The 18,464-nt window shown below is 33.4% G+C and overlaps 1 long non-coding RNA gene across 1 annotated transcript in view; it reads left to right on the forward strand.

Moving 5' to 3' along the window:
• LOC309615522 overlaps positions 1–16,414 on the forward strand; it is a 33,854-nt gene extending 17,440 nt beyond the window's left edge. Inside the window, exon 2 of the long non-coding RNA XR_014236903.1 lies at positions 84–16,414. This is a non-coding gene — a long non-coding RNA (uncharacterized lncRNA). The remainder of the gene's footprint in view (positions 1–83) is intronic.
• The last annotated feature ends 2,050 nt before the right edge of the window (positions 16,415–18,464 follow it).

Below are 18,464 nucleotides of genomic sequence, written 5' to 3' on the forward strand. Positions count from 1 at the left end.
AATATAATGCCTTCACAATTTTATCTGTGCTGTATGAAGACATGAAAGTAAGCTCATTTTTCTCTTTCTGTGTTTTTTACTAGTCAGAACCTGTAGGTTTGCCCTTTGATACTTAGTTTCACACCTCATCTGTCTGCTGATTATTTTAGAAAGTAGATATTACTTAATGACCCAAGAGAATTTTGTCCTTATGCTTGGAATGTGATTTATTTTTCTCCAACAGTAATAATTTACCAAAATATGAGCAGGTACTAGGGTCCATCATAATGAATTGATTTTATGGATGGTGAGAGGTGATATTTTGACAGCCAAATAAATTTTCCCATGTGTTGATGGAACATATAAAAATTCAATTTCTTTCTGCTTAGCTATTGATTATACTCCAATCTTTTAGGGCCTGGATAATAATTAGTCTTTTATCTATTACTTGGTAGTTAACAAAGCAAAATTTGTAATTAAAAACCTCTGGCATATCAGGAAATATACACTATCTTTTTATTCTAATTGACTTGTATTTATTTAACTTATTGATTTAACCATATTTTACTGAGTGACCATATATCAACTATATTTTACTGTATTTTACTGAGTGATAAGTCCAAGGCAGGCAGTGTGACAAGTATCTATTGTTTGCAGATGACTCCGAAGCATTACTTACCAAAATGGAATTTAAGAACTCATGGGAAGTTAACAAAAAATAGAATGTAATGAACTCTAAAATAAAGATATATAGAAACATCTTATTCAGCTCATGCTGCCATAATGAAATACCATAGACCAGGTGGCTTACACAACAGGAAAGTATTTTCTTACAGGTCTGGAGGGTGGGAAGTCCAAGACAAAGATGCCAGCTGATTCCATTCCTGGCTTGCAGGTGGTCATCTTCTCACTGTGCCCTCACATGGAGGAGAGAGAAAAAGCTCTGTTCTCTCTTCCTCTTCTTATAAGGACACTAATCCTATCATAGGGGCCCCATCTTCACACCTTATTTAAATCTAATTACTTTCCAAAAGCCTCACTTCCAAATATCCTCACATTGGGGGTTAGGGCTTCAGCATATGAATTTTGGGGAGATTCCTACATCCAGTCCACAACAAGTTACTGTGGGATCCCAGAAAAAGGAATATCTAATTCTGCCTACCAACTCTTTATACAGGTTTTACTTTCATGTCTTCATACAACACAGATAAAATTTTGAAGGCATTATATTTTATTTAAAACTTAAGTGCCATCCAATACCATATGAATACCCAAATTTTTTCAAAGAAAAACTAGGATTTCATAAATAGATAACTAAAGAAATTTGAAAACAGATTAATACCAGAGTTATGAAATTTCCATAAAAAATGACACTGAGGGCTCCCTTTCAAGAACTTCCCAGCACTATTACCCATGCATAAATAGTTCTTGATGCCCCAAATTATGATTCCTTGGACATTTTACATAGTATCATATATGTTCCATTCGTGCATTTAATTCTTTCTATATGGATTATTAGGTCATTCTGGGTGTGCCCCAACCTCCTTCTCATTCCAAAGCATTCCGCTTTTCAAAATTTTTTGGTTTCATATCCTTAATATATGGAATCTAAGTAGTTTTTAACAGTAAAGAGTTCATTAGTAACTAACTTTAAACTAAAAATATCAGAGATATATTAAAAACAGTTCATAATGAATGGAATTTTGACTGCATGCATTGTGACGTGTGTTGCTATTTATCCTAGAGACCAACATAATTAATCACTTACCAGTTAGGAGCTTCATTACTTAGTACATGCATCACTCTCTATTTATGTATTAAAGAATTGCATTAACACAAATGGTTATCAATTGCTACTAAAAGTAACCCATGGTTATTAACTGACAAACTAAGTAAAAGCAATAGTACAAAGTAAATTAGTATTTAATTAGCAAAAATATTAAATATCAAAATATCCATCACTTCAAAATACATATTGAACGGAACTATCACTTGACTTAAATAAGGAACACAGCTACTATTTTACAGGAAACAGATAAACTCAGGGAAGTGGTTGTAATCTGTAGCTAAATATTTATATCTGGATATGGTCCCTTTCTTTTTCTCCACTAATATATAGCTGTTTGGACAATCTCCCAAATAGAAAATATTATTATTAAAGTTTACTATGTACCTAGAACTAAGAAGTATTAGCTTTGTTTCAGAACTTAGAACCCAATGAGGATCCTACATTGTGTCGGGGGGAGGGGAGGGGAGATTGGGTGAATCAGTCCCACAATAAACTTTCAAGTCAACGTTTCTGTTAGTCCTGCTTAGACAATAAATAAACTATGTCTTTTACTTATTGACCTGTACTGTATATTATAATCTTGTTTAAATGTTTGGATAACTACCTCTTCTCTATGTAAATTCATGCACTGTTTGCATACCTGGTTCTCTGATTCTCCAGAAAATGGATTTACTTTTGCTCTACTATTATCTTCTTTGATTAAATCATCTCTTCTGATATTAGTAAAGTTTCTAGAGTCACTCTGCTTGCATATTTAAATATAGTTTCAAATGTTATTATTTATTGGCCCAACTATTGCTCAAATACAATTTATGTAACATTCATTTTCATTTCAAAATGTCCCTTATCATCTGTGTGTTTGTTTCCTGAATTGTATACTGGGTGAAAACAAGTTGAACTGTTGTTGCATCTTGCTCTGCTGACTGGTCATTAATCTTACTAACCATCTCTTCTCCAGTCACTGGCTTCAAACAAATTTTCCATTCATCTCTAAGTATTATTTTTTTAAATTTATTTATTTATTTATTTATTTTTGGCTGCGTTGGGTCTTCGTTGCTGCATGCGGGCTTTCTCTAGTTGCGGCGAGCAGGGGCTATCCTTCATTGCGGTGCGCAGGCTTCTCATTTTGGTGGCTTCTCTTGTTGCAGAGCACGGGCTCTAGGAGCACGGGCTTTGGTAGTTGTAGCATGTAGGCTCAGTAGCTGTGGCTCGCGGGCTCTAGGGCGCAGACTCAGTAGCTGTGGCGCACGGGCTTAGTTGCTCCACGGCATGTGGGAACTTCCCGGACCAGGGCTCGAACCCATGTCCCATGCATTGGCAGGCAGATTCTTAACCACTGCGCCACTAGGGAAGCCCTCATCTCTAAGTATTAAGAGGAAATATCTGTCTTTTTTTCCTGGTAGACATAATAGATTTCACACAAAAAGAAAATTATGGTGATAAACTTTTTGTTTGATATGGTGTTTGAACTACTTTTTCAAAGAGTCCTAATTTTCCATTCCAAGCTATAGGATAAAGGGACAAATACAACTCTACTTAATCAGTTGAATCAGAAACATAAGCTTTCATTTTAGTTAAATGAGAAGAAAGGTTAATCTTCACACTTCTAAATCCTCTCTGATATACTAGGAGTTACATTTACACAATGCAAACACAAACAAGGGGAAATTGGAAAATTTGGTCATAAAGGCTATCAACTTTCAAGATGATTCCAAAAATTGCTTTTGAAAAATAAATATAAAAGTAATCAAATGAACTCCCCATAGCTATTTGTAGTTTTGTATTCTTGTAGTCTGGTACAGCTTATTTGAATAAAATTACTTCTTAGAAAATTAAACTCAATTCAGTATCAAATAACTAGTTTTAATTATTTTATTTCAATTGATTCACTCTAAACATATAAATTTGTTCTAAATCAAAAGAGGTTATGAAATATTGAGTTACTGTTTAACCAAAATGCTTAATAATAAATTATATTTTTATTTGTGGGTATAATTGTTTATAGTTAGATTTCATATTTGATATCTTTCATATATATTTCAAATATATATATGCATACATATTTTGAATTGTAAAAGACATAATATTTGAATGTCTTTTAACATTTTTGAAATATTCAACACTTAAAATTTTGTTTACCAATCCTGTTATGTCTGATGTAGTATGTCTTATAATGCCTTATAGCAGGTATTATGTTTTATTTCAAAACATATTAATGATTTTGGGAAAACAAATGTACATATTTGACTTCTTATGCATTTATTAATATATTTATAAATGTTTGGTATTCACAATTCAAAGTGACAATCAGTTTGACTCAGAATATTTTTCAAAATAGAGTAATAAAGTGATTCATTTTTACTTATTCTCCAAGTCATTAATATGTTCCCTCACAAAAAGTTTGATCTAAAATAATCTTAGTAGGGCAGCTACTGATACAGTTATTGAAATATAAATAATTTCCTCCCCAAATCCTCAGTATATTTTTCCTGACAGCTGTACTGAATTAAACAATTAAAGTAAATATCAATTAAGTACAAGTACAACAAGTATTTTTTCAAATATGTGTGTAATTGCCATGTTAATCCCCAAGGAAGCTCTTTGTTTATGTCTTGCTCTTTTTCCTCCTTCCAAGAGGACTAAATATTCCTATTGTCCCCATTTTATGTTTTATTTTGAGCTGAAAATTCATTATGTTTCCATGTCCTTATGACTTGATTTTCATTAGAGATCATTATACTACAGAAAAATAATATATCTCAGAGACAATGCAAGCAGGGTCTACTCAGCCTTGATTACATAGCATTGTGTTTTTAAATTAATGTCTGAACACTGAGATCAATTAGCATTTTTAAGGAAAATATTTTCTGCACAACAAATTGCATTTAAATTGTCTTGTGGGTAGTTCATTGTCATAAAGTATAATTTTAAAAAATTCTTATCACTGCTTGGTTATGATGAAATGGAAAGTCTGATAAACATTAACCCCTATAAACAGATAAGAAAATAGGAAATGAAAGTTCTCTTTAAGGTGTTGAAATGTTTTAGGATAGATTTTCATGCCAGATGATAATGTAATAACATAAACTAAGGCAGAATGCTTAAGGGATAATAAAGGGAAAATAATAGTGTCCGTTTGTGCCTTGAGTCTCTGGAACATCTTGCACAATGGCTACAATATCTTTTTCTCAGGCAGTAGTAACTCTGAAACAAAAATCAAACAAAGAGTACTCTTTTCAGATGGATAAGATCAAGTATAACTATATATTTCATCTACTGGATCAGAGAATAAAACTCTGTTGAGAAAATAAAAACAAAATGACTTTAACTACCTATATCTGAGTTCAAACTGAGAAACGACGCTTGGTCCTAGGCTCCATGTCCAGATGTTTCAAACAAATTTGGGAAGTTATAAACAACCTCAGGAAATGGACACCTTAGCTTTTCACATCAAACTTATCTTCATATTTGAATCACAAGCTGATTCATATTTGAATCACAGTTCTGATTATAATCCTTAAAAATGCTTTTCCTCTGCCACATGTGTAGATACTGAGAGCAACCCTGAGGATGATGGTAGATGATAGACTCTGTGAAATTAATACAAGTTTCAGCCCAGTGACTCAGTATAGAGTTGGCTTCCAATGCAAGCATTTAGAACTCGACCTTAAGGAAAAATAGCATCTCTTTCACCTAAGATGAAAGTAAATAAAACATCCACAAATTAAGAAGCAGAACTAAAAAAAAAAGCCCATAAAATGGCAACATATTGTCTAGAACTGACATAGAACACACCATGTTATCATTGGCACCAGAGTTCAGGAAGTGCAGATATTGTCTGGAACACTGGAGACATTTAAAATGCCAATCTTTGGGGAAAAGCTTTTAAAAAGCCCATTTATACACTTGTCTTGTGTTGATCATTTTTATTTATAACATGCATCTGGGCAGTGTCACATTTTGTAACTTCCCTTAACAAACACACAATGTTGTTAGCTCTTCTTGGCCTAATCAAATAGATATGTATTGATCTTTTTAATAGGGGCTTGGTAACTTTTCAACAATACATAAGTATGTGAGTACCGAATTTGATTAAATTGTATTGTTAAATGTGTAAATGAATATATGCCAATATATAATTAAATAGAAATATTGAATACATGTACATTTTAAAAAACTGATCTGAAATCTGAATGATGAAGTTTAATATTTCACCAGAAAAATTGGAATTTTAGAGAAAAATATATTATTGAGGAGTCAGTAGCATACAAGAAATATTTTGCTACAAATATAAAAGCAATATCATATCACTGTACATATAAATACTAAAATAGCAGTTATTTTAAATATAATTGTACTTTTTAGTCACATGGATGCTAAAATGGAAAGTTCAGTGGTGATAAAAAGACCTGAGTTAGAATCACAGTTCTGTCATTAACATGCTTGTATAAAACTTGACAATTTAAGTCCCTGTAATTCAGGATTATTATTTTAAATAGTAATGAGAATTCTAACCTCAAACATTTTGTGTGAACAATTCATGAGTTTAATGTAAGAGAAAAGTCCTAGAGGCTGATGACCATGCCAGAGCACGTGTGTGTTTCCCCTTGCAAATATATAATGCTGCCTTAAATCACTTTTTATCTCATTTTTAAAAAATAAATTTATTTATTTATTTATTTTTGGCCACGTTGGGTCTTTGCTGCGGTGCGCGGGCTTTCTCTAGCTGCGGCGAGCAGAGGCTACTCTTCATTGTGGTGCGCTGGTTTCTCTTGTTGCAGAGCATGGGCTCTAGGCACACGGGCTTCAGTAGTTGTGGCACACAGGCTCGGTAGTTGTGGCTCGCGGGCTCTAGAGCGCAGGCTCAGTAGTTGTGGCGCACAGGCTTAGTTGCTCCATGACATGTGGGATCTTCCCAGACCAGGGCTCGAACCCGTGTCCCCGCATTGGCAGGTGGATTCTTAACCACTGCACCACCGAGGAAGTCCCTAAATCACGTTTTAATAAAATTACTTAATAAATATAATAAAGGTAAGATTAAATTGAAGAGGTTTAAAATAATCCCATGCATGCATACATAGTAGAATATAAATTATTAAAATGAAAATCCAGAAAAATAGTTGCTTTATTTTTACTCACTCTTTATACAACTTCTCCCATATCATTTTGTATGTAGGCATCAGAAAGGACTAATTAAATTATGTATTTCTCCTTAATATTAATTTTCAAATATAACACATAAAGTAAATAAAATATTCACTATGAAATATTATTATATGAAATATAATGCACAAAAATGCATTGTATTTCAGTTTTTAAGTATGGTGTTTATTTGCATCATTTCCCCTTTGAAAGTTTCCACTTAACGCTACTGAAACATTGTATCTGTGGAATATATGTCTAATGGGTGCATTTTAGACAGATATGCATCAAAACCTTAACAGATTAGAGAAATCTTGGCTCTATCAATATTCCAACTGACTTTCTCATAGACATTAATAAGCTGCTTCTGTTATGTATATTGATATGCAAAGAGCCAAAATTTCCATGACACTTTGAATGAAAATAACAAAGTGGGAGAAACTATCCTACTAGAAACCAATGAATACATGGGGGTAGTTTAGACCGCTTGCATGCGGGGAAGGCAAACCCATAACCAGAGTAAGTGTTTATTTCAGTAAGTACAGAATGCTGCTCCTTCCACAATGGAAGCGGTCCAGTGTAATCAATCTGCTGTCAGGTGGCTGGCCAGTCACCAGGAGATGGGTACCTTATTAGGGGCTGAGTGTTGGTCTTTACTGCTGACAGATTATTCACTCAGCAGTTGGCCTTGGTGAGTGGACATTCATGTTGCTGGGTCCCTGCATAAGTTCCATCCCTGCCACCATGGCCACATGGTTCATGAACCCATTGGACAACAACAGAGATGGCTGAGGAAAGAGGCTGACTGGTATCCACGAAGTAGGGTCACCCTAGCCATTTGATTATTAAAATCCTTCTCTGCTGAGTTCACCTTGGGGTGAGCATTCACAAAGGACACAAATATCTTCATGGTTTTTTCCCATCCAGAGTCATTGCACATATCTCTTTCCCAAATTTCTTTGTCACCAGTTCTTCAAACATGTTTCTTCCAAGTCCCTTTTCCAGCCAAGCCCATAAATCAACATATATTTTCACATCTGACCATTTTTCTTTCAAAGCAAACAACTAGAGTAAACCAGGCTCAAATCTTCTCCTCACCTGTCAGCTGATCATAGGGAATGCTCCCTGAGATACTAAGGGTAGGCTGGGAGAGAGCAGATTTTTAATAAAAATGGCAAAGTTGTTATACACGAATTTCTTCAATCATAACAAGGGTATTCCCTAGCAGTATACAAAAAGAACAAAAACCTTTCAGATGGAACTGAGCAGAGAAGTTTTCATGGGAGGGGAATAATTTAAGAATGCTAAGAGCTAAATGGGGTATCAACAAACATATTAAAGCAGATAGATTACTGTAAAGAATCATCGATTAATTTGGATTGAGAAATCAGATGTTAGGCAGGTATACATAAGGCTAACATGAACTAATCAGCTTCAGGTTTCCTAATGTTTCTCAGATTCTCTCACAGTGTAGTGTTTAAAGGAAAATATGTTTCGTGAAAGCCAAATGAGTTTATTTGATAAAGAACTGAGTGGGGATTGGAAGGCAGAAGAAATTCTAGATTAGGTATAGAACTACAGATATGAGTCTGAACTCTTGTTCCAAACATGCAAGAGGGCCGGAAATATACTCCACAAGCTGCAGCATTTGGAGAACTTGGGAAATGAGTACAATTTGTCAAAAATATAAATTGGGGAATAATCCTGGCAGGGGAGCTGAAATGAACTGCAGAATTCTCAGCTGGCTTTTATTTGTTTTTGCAGAGGGACTAACCAGAAAGTTAATTCCACTTAAGTTACTGAAAGGAGAGTGAACAAGTGTTTACAACAAAATAATGGGATAAAGATTTAATAAAACCTTTGCAATTTCTTCCTTACTCTTCACCTGATGGTTTATGGCAGGCATTGAGCTGCTGTGTCTTGTGAAACTCACTCTGATCATGAGTTTAAGTACCTTATAATGCATTTTTGTTACACATATTATTTGCCTGAAAAAAAAGTGTGAAAGCTAAAAGAATCAAAATGATATTTGAAAGAATAAAGGCAACATATCTTGACCATTTACATAGCAGAATATTTCCAAAATTTGAAGAAAAGAGCTCTTCTGACTTCTAGAGAGGAAGAGATGATGATGCCATCATACACTGCTGGCCAGTATTTTTAAACACCAAACGAGACCAGGCTAATATCTCAGACAGCAGTAAAGAAAGAACCATTAGACAAGACCCTAGCTCCCTGGACACAAGCCTTGATTGCCTTGGTACAAACATGGAGAAACATTTAATGCACATAATACTTTTGGAAATCACCTGACTCCATCAATAGTTGCACGTCTATCAATAATTGACATTAGAGAACATGTTGGGGCTTTCAGAATCATTGGCATTAAACTGTGAGCACAGTGAACTGAAACAAGAGAGAAAAAAATTGGTGGCAGCCATATAGCAGTGATATGAGTAGGATATTCAAGTTCTAAAATTCAATATTTATGCAGGTATTATATAAAAAAATGAAAAAAAAACACATAAAAATAGAAGAAAATATGTTAGCAATCTTGTTGGTAACCTTTATGTGAAACCATATATATTTATGATTTTTCAACATCATATTTTAATAATTTAAAAGTAAGAGTGAGTTGACATTTCTTTTTCATCCTTAATTTATATGTTTATTTCTGTTATAACACATTAAAAACAAACCGACAAACACAGAAACAAGAAACTTTCGACCATTATTTTGTTGGTTTGTCTAGGAATGTTCCCTTTCTAACCCGAACTACAAATGACAATCAGATGCTCAGATACTTCCTCCAGACAATGCCACATACCCATTTATTTACAAATAGTTGGATGATTAACTGAAACGTACTACTTCCTTTCCAAAGTTTCATGACCTATAAGTAACATTAACTTGTGTCACCGTCCTTGTTCCCTGGGTTGCTGGTTGCTTAACAGAGTGCTATCAAAGAAGCCATCGCCTCAGTCTCCACTTTTTGCAAAACTGCCTGAGAAAATATGACAGCCTTTACAAATATATCTAACTTCAATTTAATCAGCACGAACAATTTTAATTTGGATAAAATGCTAAAAAATAAGGCATAAGCTACACTGAATACATTTTTTAATTCCTTGAATTTTTAATTTTTTGCCTTTCCTAAGATATTCTCTTGACATAATGAAAAAATGCTAGACTAATAAGTGGTCTTTTAAAATGCCTTTTGCTTTTAATCAGTATTGTACTAATTATGTTTCTGAGTATATAATTGCCTTTGCTCTCCTGAAAAGGAAAAAGAATCAGTTTTCATGAGACAAAGATTTTGTCCTCAAATGTGAAAAAAGCGATTTCTTTAAATTCCTCAAATTATAACCATATAGGTTTCTTTGCAGACTATAATTACACAATGTCCCTATAATTTCTCTCAGTACAAATTTAGCTCCTCTTCTGTATGATTATTGTATAGCAACAGTACAATAGCTTCTCCTCATGTGACTGCATTTTGGCTACATACCCTGGCCCACATTTGCATAGAAGGCATGAGAAGCCAAGAAGCTGGGAAAACCAAGGAAATACAAGAGTTATTTTTTTTAATTGACAGTTTTGCAAGCCACACGTATTTATTACCTGAATTTCCTATAAAAGTACTTGTTACTTTGAATATTTTTCTGAGTTCCTGATAGGAAAATCTTTTAACATCAAGTCCTTAAAGCAGTTAGGGAAAATAGGGAATTATTGACATAAAAACACTTACATTCTTATCGTTCTCCATTAAATACTTATATAGTTTTTAAAGAATCATAAAGTCTAAGAAAACACATTAACTTTTCTGACAAAAACATGAGCTACTTTATCAAAGTAATTTGAAACAATTTTATGTTTCCTGCAAAATTCGCACCGAAATCTATTTAGTCAGTTCTTTTCAGTTCTTTATCATACCAGCAGGTGGCAGAATTAAGGCACAAAATTGCAGAATCCTTGAGAAAGGTAGAAATATCCCTTTTCAATGTCTTGGGATGGCAGTTGTTTTCATTCTTGTGCATGCAGGTGACTGAACTCATTCAGTTCTAGTCCTCAGCAGATGCAGCCCTTTCCTTGAACTAGCTGAGGCTGTACCCTTTGATCACAAATCACTACTTTGCTGCAGTAATTTTCATCCTTTGCCATAAAGCAGATCCAAAGCATATGGTATACATAAATTTGGATCATTTTAATACTAAGTTACACCAGGCATTCTCTGGGAGAATGACTATTCAAATGAGAAGGAAAAGATGAAATTAATCTTGCCTCAGATTATCAAAGATATTTTAGTGAATAGTGCATTCCTGCTTTGTTTTAGAACAAAATAAATGATAAGTTTATGGATTATGTGCCTTTTGAGAAATGATTCAAGGGCTTGGTGTATGTAAGCCTGCTGCTTTTCCACTGAAATTCTCTCATATGTTCCTACGTTTATTACCTGTCAACAAATGCACACATCCCTTGGTGGTGAAAATGTTTCTTAACTGGTTTTCCTATATTGAGTGGACTGAGTAATGTCTACATTTTCTTTTACATTTCTAATCTCTGAGTTCCCTTATTAGGTTATTTTTCTTAAAGAGATAATCACCTCTGCATATCTTCTTTTCAATCCTTCCAAATAATGTATAATCAAATTAGAATACAACACAACACACTAAACTAATCAAGGGATGCTTTTATAAAAAGCATATTTATTAATCTCATCTTAATTAAAGATACTGAAAATCTGCATTTTGGTATTATCAACTTCTAAGATCTTTGTAAATATTTGTCTAAGAATTAAAATGAGATGGTGAATTTAAAATTCCTGGAACATAGTCAATATGTATATATTACATTTTAATATCTTTCCCCCATGTTAAGTGTATGTTCAAAACTCTTGTTTTAAGCAAAATTATCTTCTTAAATAAAATACCTCAGGATGAATTCAGCCATAAGTTTCTCATGTTATAAAATAAAAGGAAAACATTTTAAAAGGATCAATTAGAGGGTTGTACACCATGTTATCAACTAAAATATAAGATATAAAAATATATATAAGTAAAGAAAACAGTCTGAAGATTTACCCACCAGATATCTCGTGGCTTGGGCAAAGGCAACAAGACGCCAGTGAACAACAAAACAGCAAAGCTCTAAGATAAGAACATAATAACATATATCGATACTATTTAAGGAGTTCTTATTATGTGTCACAACACAGCAGATAAGTGATATTTTCCTCAGTTTGATTAAATAGAAGCTCTCAGACATAAAGTAACATATTTATCACCCAATCACAGAAGAAAGAACTGGGATTGAAACCTAAGAGGATACAATCAAAAACTGTTGCTCCTTCCTTGCCACGTCACAGTTCTTGATAATGTATGGCTCTGTATTCACACCTGTATTTTATACTCTGTTTTGCATCCCTACAATTTCAAACATATAGACTGCTACACTATTTAAATGTCAGGCTGAACTCTTCTCATATGAATTTGTTTAAAAATAGTAATGGCATTAGTATGGTTAAATTATAATAGTCCCATTATGATTGGCAAAATAATATAATTAGTGTATGAGAGCCATTGTTCTAGTTTTAGTTTTATGTATTATAGTACATAGTTCAATTCTTACAATCCTGTAAGGTAAGCAGTACTATTATCCCCAATTTACAGTCAAAGGTTGTGGGGCACGGAAAAATGTAAGAACTTGACGAAAATCACACAGCCAAAGTGGAACAAAAATTTGAATTTAGGCAATATGAGTCCAGACCCTGTCATTTGTTCTATAAAAGAAAATCTCAGCAGTGCAGATGCTATGTTTGTAGGAGTTATTGACAGAGCATCTTTTGTTAGACCTGACACTCTGAAACTGTTCCATAAAGAGTTAGGAAATTTTCATGGAAGAATCTGTAGGTGGTGAGGGCAGGAATAAAGTAGGAATCAGCAGGAAAGAACAGAATGGAGGTCATGTTTGCCCAAGTGTAAAAGAGGAGTTGTGACAAAAGAATGATGTAGATCCCTGCCAAGACAGTGAACTTCATTTTTTCACACTCATTTAACCTTGGAAAATGGCTAGACCATTGATTAGGAAGAAAGAAAAGAATCATTGCCTGTCTTAATCATGTGGTAATCTGACAAGGCAAGCTGTGAAATGTGATTTCTGAATCAGCATGTAATTGGTTTTATAAATAATAGGAAAAGACTTGCAGTGGTATAAACTCTATCAGGATGGCCATGCTATATATAGTCCCTGTCATACTCTGTTCTAAAGGCACTTTATGTATAATTTTTCTACTCTGGAATTCATTGAGTAAGATTATTGTTTTTTCTGCATCAGAAGTGTGGAGTCTGGAGACTAAAAATAATTTTTAAAACACTCCTTTTTATTTATTCATTTTTTTTCTTTAGTTTTTTTTTTTTTTTTTTTTAATTTTTAATGTCAGACTCTTAAATAACATATTCCTCTAAGGAACATAGAGACCAAAGAAAGTCTTGCTGGAATTTTAGAGTATCCAAATGCCACAAGGATACAAGAATAATACCTCAAGTTGGTATTTATAATAATGTATGATTTTCTTAATTTTTGCTTGAACTAGCTTGCTGAACTTTCAGGAATTTCAAATCCATTTACATACCTATGCAGACTTGATTATAAGCCTAACAGATTTCAGCTTAAGTATTTCCAGTTCACTTACATCTAAAATTTTTCATTAGTAAATTAAACATATCAATGTAACAAAGATTTTAAAGTAAGCATGTGTCAGTGTAAATGCATTCCTTACAATTATCTTTTCTCATCAAAAAGCACTGTGAGTGTGCAAAAATGATTCAAATTAAGTTGCAAATTAAGTTGAAAGTAATTGAATCCATTAAACTTTTTGGTCTATCTGGGATGCTCCAATTGAGTATTTTCATCAGATTTTTAAAAACATTTTATACATAGCAGCAAACTTTCCAGGAGAAAATTAAATATCCAAAGAATGGACTTTTTATGTGCTAAATCTATGTTTTAACCATTCTCTTTCTATTGGGCTCTGGTAGAATTAGAGAAAACCTGGCAGTAGTGAGGACGAGAGCCTTATAATTAGAGCCTATATATTCTATTATAATCTTTATAAACACAATTTTAAAGGACAAATATTGATTTATTCTGAAGATACAGATGTCATTTAAAGAAGATAGAAAAATTTTCCTCCTAGGATGAGATTAAATGATCAAAAAGATTTTGTTTTCTTTAATGTGATTAAATCTATGTAAGAGTAGAACATTTAGAGCCCCAATACACCGATATCAAATGTCTGCTTCAGGTAACTTATTTATCAAAGGAGTTTCTTTATTCCACATAAACCAACAATGCCCTGGTATCCAATGAACAATCCAGGACTGACAGTGTAGCTTGATGATGTCATCAACACATTCGTGTATTTTATCTTTCTATTCTGCCTACCTCCCACGGAGGTTACACTACATTCTTCTCATATTCACAAAATAGTCTGGAATCTCCAGCATTGCAAGACACCGCAAACCAGAAGAGTTTAGAAGGGTAAAGAAAGACACAACGTTCATGCTAGCTGACTCTTTACCTTTCAATCAGGACAGAAATCATGTTGTCTGGAGACCCCACCGGTAGACTTCCACTTACATCTTATTTGTTACAAGAATGTTGCAACTCCATTCATTGTTTCATGGAAGCCTGGGAAATCATTAATCTGGACTCTTTGCTTCGCCAAAAAACTTGAGATTCTAGTAATAAGGAGTAAGAAAATGATGGATTTTATGAAGGCACTTAGCTGGGTTTGACACAAAATACTTCACACTTATAAGTTAAAGAATATGAACAGAATGAGAAAACAGTAGATGAAACCATAGATACTTGCATGTGATGAAAAAAATCATATATCTTTATATGTTTTGTTATATCATTCAATCCCTCTCTCTCTCTCTCCACTCTCTGTCTCTCAAGCTGTCTCTCATTTTGATCTCACACTTGGCTTTAACAAGTTTTTTCTTCCTAGTTCTCAAAGATATTAGTCTTGACTCAAAGGGGGTGGGGGGAGTTTTGTTTTAGATACAATATAGATAGCATGCATACCAACTAAAATTGTTTGTTTGGTTTTTTGTTTGTTTGTTTATCCTGAAGTATATTAATTGTCCAATATTCTGTGCATATAAAATAAAAAGCTGAGACTTTTTGTTCCATTGGGTCACGGTGAAAATATAATACAATGTCAAAACATGCTGCCATTTTAGTTATATAGCTTAACTAAAAGTTGGTTTCCTACAGTCAAATTAGTTAGATCAAAGGTTCAATTATATACTTTTATTAACTTATTTTATTTTGTTGTGGCAAGAACAGTTAGCACAAGATCTACCCTCCTAACAAATGTTTAAGTGCACAATACATTATACTATATAATAAATGTTGTATGGCTGCTCTGGAGACCTTATTCATTTCGCTTAATTGAAATTTTATGACTGTTGATTAGTAACTCTCCATTCTTCCCTCTCCCAGTCCCTGGCAACCAGCATTCTACTCTTTGAGTCCATAAATTTGACTCATTTAGAGAACTTATATAGTCCTGCAATATTTGTCGTTCTGTGACTGGCTTATTTCACTTAGCATGATGTCTCAAGGTTCATTCATGTTGTCACATGTTGCCAAATGTTCTTCTTTCCAAAGGCTGAATAGCAGTCCATTGTATGTATCCACCACATCTTCTGCATTTACTCACCTGTCGAACATTTAGGTACTTTCCACATCTTGGCTGTTGTGAATAGTGCTGCAATGAATGTGGGAGTGCTAGTAACTGTTTGAGATTCTAATTTCAATTCTTTTGAACATTGGTCTTTACAATGATTTAATGAATATGACACAAAAAGTAAGGACAACAAAAATAAACAAGTGAGAATACATCAAACAAAAAGCTTCTTCACAACAAAGGAAACAACCAACAGAGTGAAATTACAACTATTGGAATGGGAAAAATATTTGCAAAACATATATCTAATAAGAAGATAATCTCCAAAATATGTAAGGATCTTCTACAACTCAATAGCTAAAAAAAAACTAATAACCTGATTTAAAAATGAGCTAAGGACTTGAAGAGTCATTTCTCTGAAAAAGACATACAGATAACAAACAGGTATATGGAAAAATGGTTAGTGTCACTAATCATCAGGGAAATGCAAATCAACACCACAATGAGGTATCATCTCACACCTGTCAGGATGGCTATTATCAAAAAACCAAAGGCAATAAGTGTTGACGAAAATGTGGAGAAATTGAAGCCCTTGCATACTGTTGGTGGGAATTCAAGTTGGTACAGCCACTATGGAAAACAGTATGGAGATTCCTCAAAAAAATTAAAAATATAACTACCTTATGACCCAGCAATCCCACGTCTGTGTACTTATCCAAAAGAATTGAATGCTGGATCATACTGAATGTGCTCAACAGCTGTTTCAATATTTTTCAGACTCAGAGAGTCTCTGAAATCATTATTAATTATGCACTCATGAATAAACTAATTCTTCTATCATGCAGTCAATCTGTTATATACTTGTCTTGGGAACACTGAGTTACTATCAGAGAAAGCATAGTAAGATATTTATCTTTACATCTCTCTAGAAAAACACAGGGAGACTAACTGCAACTAAAATTTTGTATCAAACCAAAGTATTATTAGAGTTCATATTCCTTCACTTGAAAATAGAGACAATATTATTCTACCTATTTAATTGTAGTGGAATATATTATTAAAAATATTTTGAAAATGTTGAATTCTAAGTAAGAATGAAGACAGCAGGGATAAGGAGACAAAGAGGGAAGCAGAGAGAGAAGAGTAGAAGAAAGTGACAGGAAAAGAAAAAAATGTTATTTTATGAAGATCTGATGTTTTAAAATTATGTGTGTTCGGATGGTTTAGAATTGTTAACACTAATATTTAATATTCAAATTCATAACTCATATGCACATAAAAGTCATCTTTTGTTATACTCTTGAATGGAGTTCTCCATCTTGCAAACAAGAAAATTCTTTTACTTTGCATTTTTAATATGTACTTCTAAGCTTTTAAACACCTGACACTTTCAAAAGAAGAGAGTAAGCATTCATACTTCAACAAGATTTTTCTAAATTTATGTGAATTTAATACCTTATGAATTATGCTGTACCTTTGCATGTTTTGTATAACTTGCTTTTTTGAAGGTCTCATTTATTTATTTCACATCACAGTTGCTGTAGCAACCGATTACTGTACTATTTAGTTTTATGGCTTTTTTGATAAGACTATCTCCAAATTACAGCATGTCTAGAACTTGTTGGCTCATAATTTAACTTTCACTGTGAAGAAAGAACATATTAGCCCTATCTTGGCAGATTTATATTGGCTTCCTGTTTCACTAGAATTATCTTCAAGCTATTAATTCTGGAAGATTTTCTTTTCTTTCGGTGATTAAATGAACTAGAATCCCCAAATCTTTCAGGGTGTCCAGAGAAAAATACCATCTCTACAACCTTTACCCCTCTGATGAATGTTTTTGCGAATTATGGTGTTTTCAACTAAAATGTTTGTCTCAAAGGCTTTTGTTGTTGCTGCTGTTATTTTTTTTTTCCATTTACTTTGGAAGCCTAATCTTCATTACACAAAAACTAAGAATTATTGGTCATTTAGATTTTTCAAAAATTTTCTACTGCTCTTGGGGATACCTGTTTTTTATATGCAGCGTCAAAATGGAAGATTATGCTGAATGATTATTTTGGTCTGATGGGCTTACTGAATTGCCTTATCGTAACCTCAGTCTAATAAATTGCATTAATGAGATATTATTTTGAAATGATGTAAGGTAGACCCTTGAACAATGAAGGGGCTGGGCCCCAACCCTCACGCAGTTGAAAATCTGCTTATAACTTTCCAGTTGGCCCTCCTTATTCAAGGTTCTACATCAGCAGATTCAGCCAATAGCAGATCGTATACTACTGTAGTAAGTATTTGTTGAAAAAATCCGCCTATAAGTAGACCCATGCAATTCAAATCCTTATTGTGTTGTTCAAGTGTCATCTGTATATATTTAGGCTTAATATACAGAAAATATATATTTGAAATCTAAGTTACGTGGAGCTGCGGGAAGTACCAACCTGTTGAGCTCATGAAACCCTGTATACATCCTGACATGTCTACAGCAACCACAATAAACCAGGGATTTGTGCCTTTGTCTAGATATGGTCACATAGACTTACTTTTTATAAGATTACTAACCACATTTTTCTACTCTGTTTGACTGTTTCAGGGTATTCATGGACTTCATTTACTTTCACTTTGAGCCCATTTAGATAAACATTTAGACATCATGATAGACAAATACAGCTCTATTTTAGAATAATGATTTAGTTCAAATTTCAAATAATTCTGGGTAAATCCTAAACAATATAAACCTCTGGTCAGCCTTTTTATCCACTTTCCTCCTTTTTTAAAATTAATTTTCTATATTGAATGGTAAAAAAGAAAAAGAAAGAAGTTGTCTAGCTTTCCTTCAGAGATTGCCAGAAAGAAAATAAG

Source organism: Balaenoptera borealis (assembly GCF_965194805.1).
Source record: "Balaenoptera borealis genome assembly, chromosome: 18".
Classification (NCBI taxonomy): domain Eukaryota; kingdom Metazoa; phylum Chordata; class Mammalia; order Artiodactyla; family Balaenopteridae; genus Balaenoptera; species Balaenoptera borealis.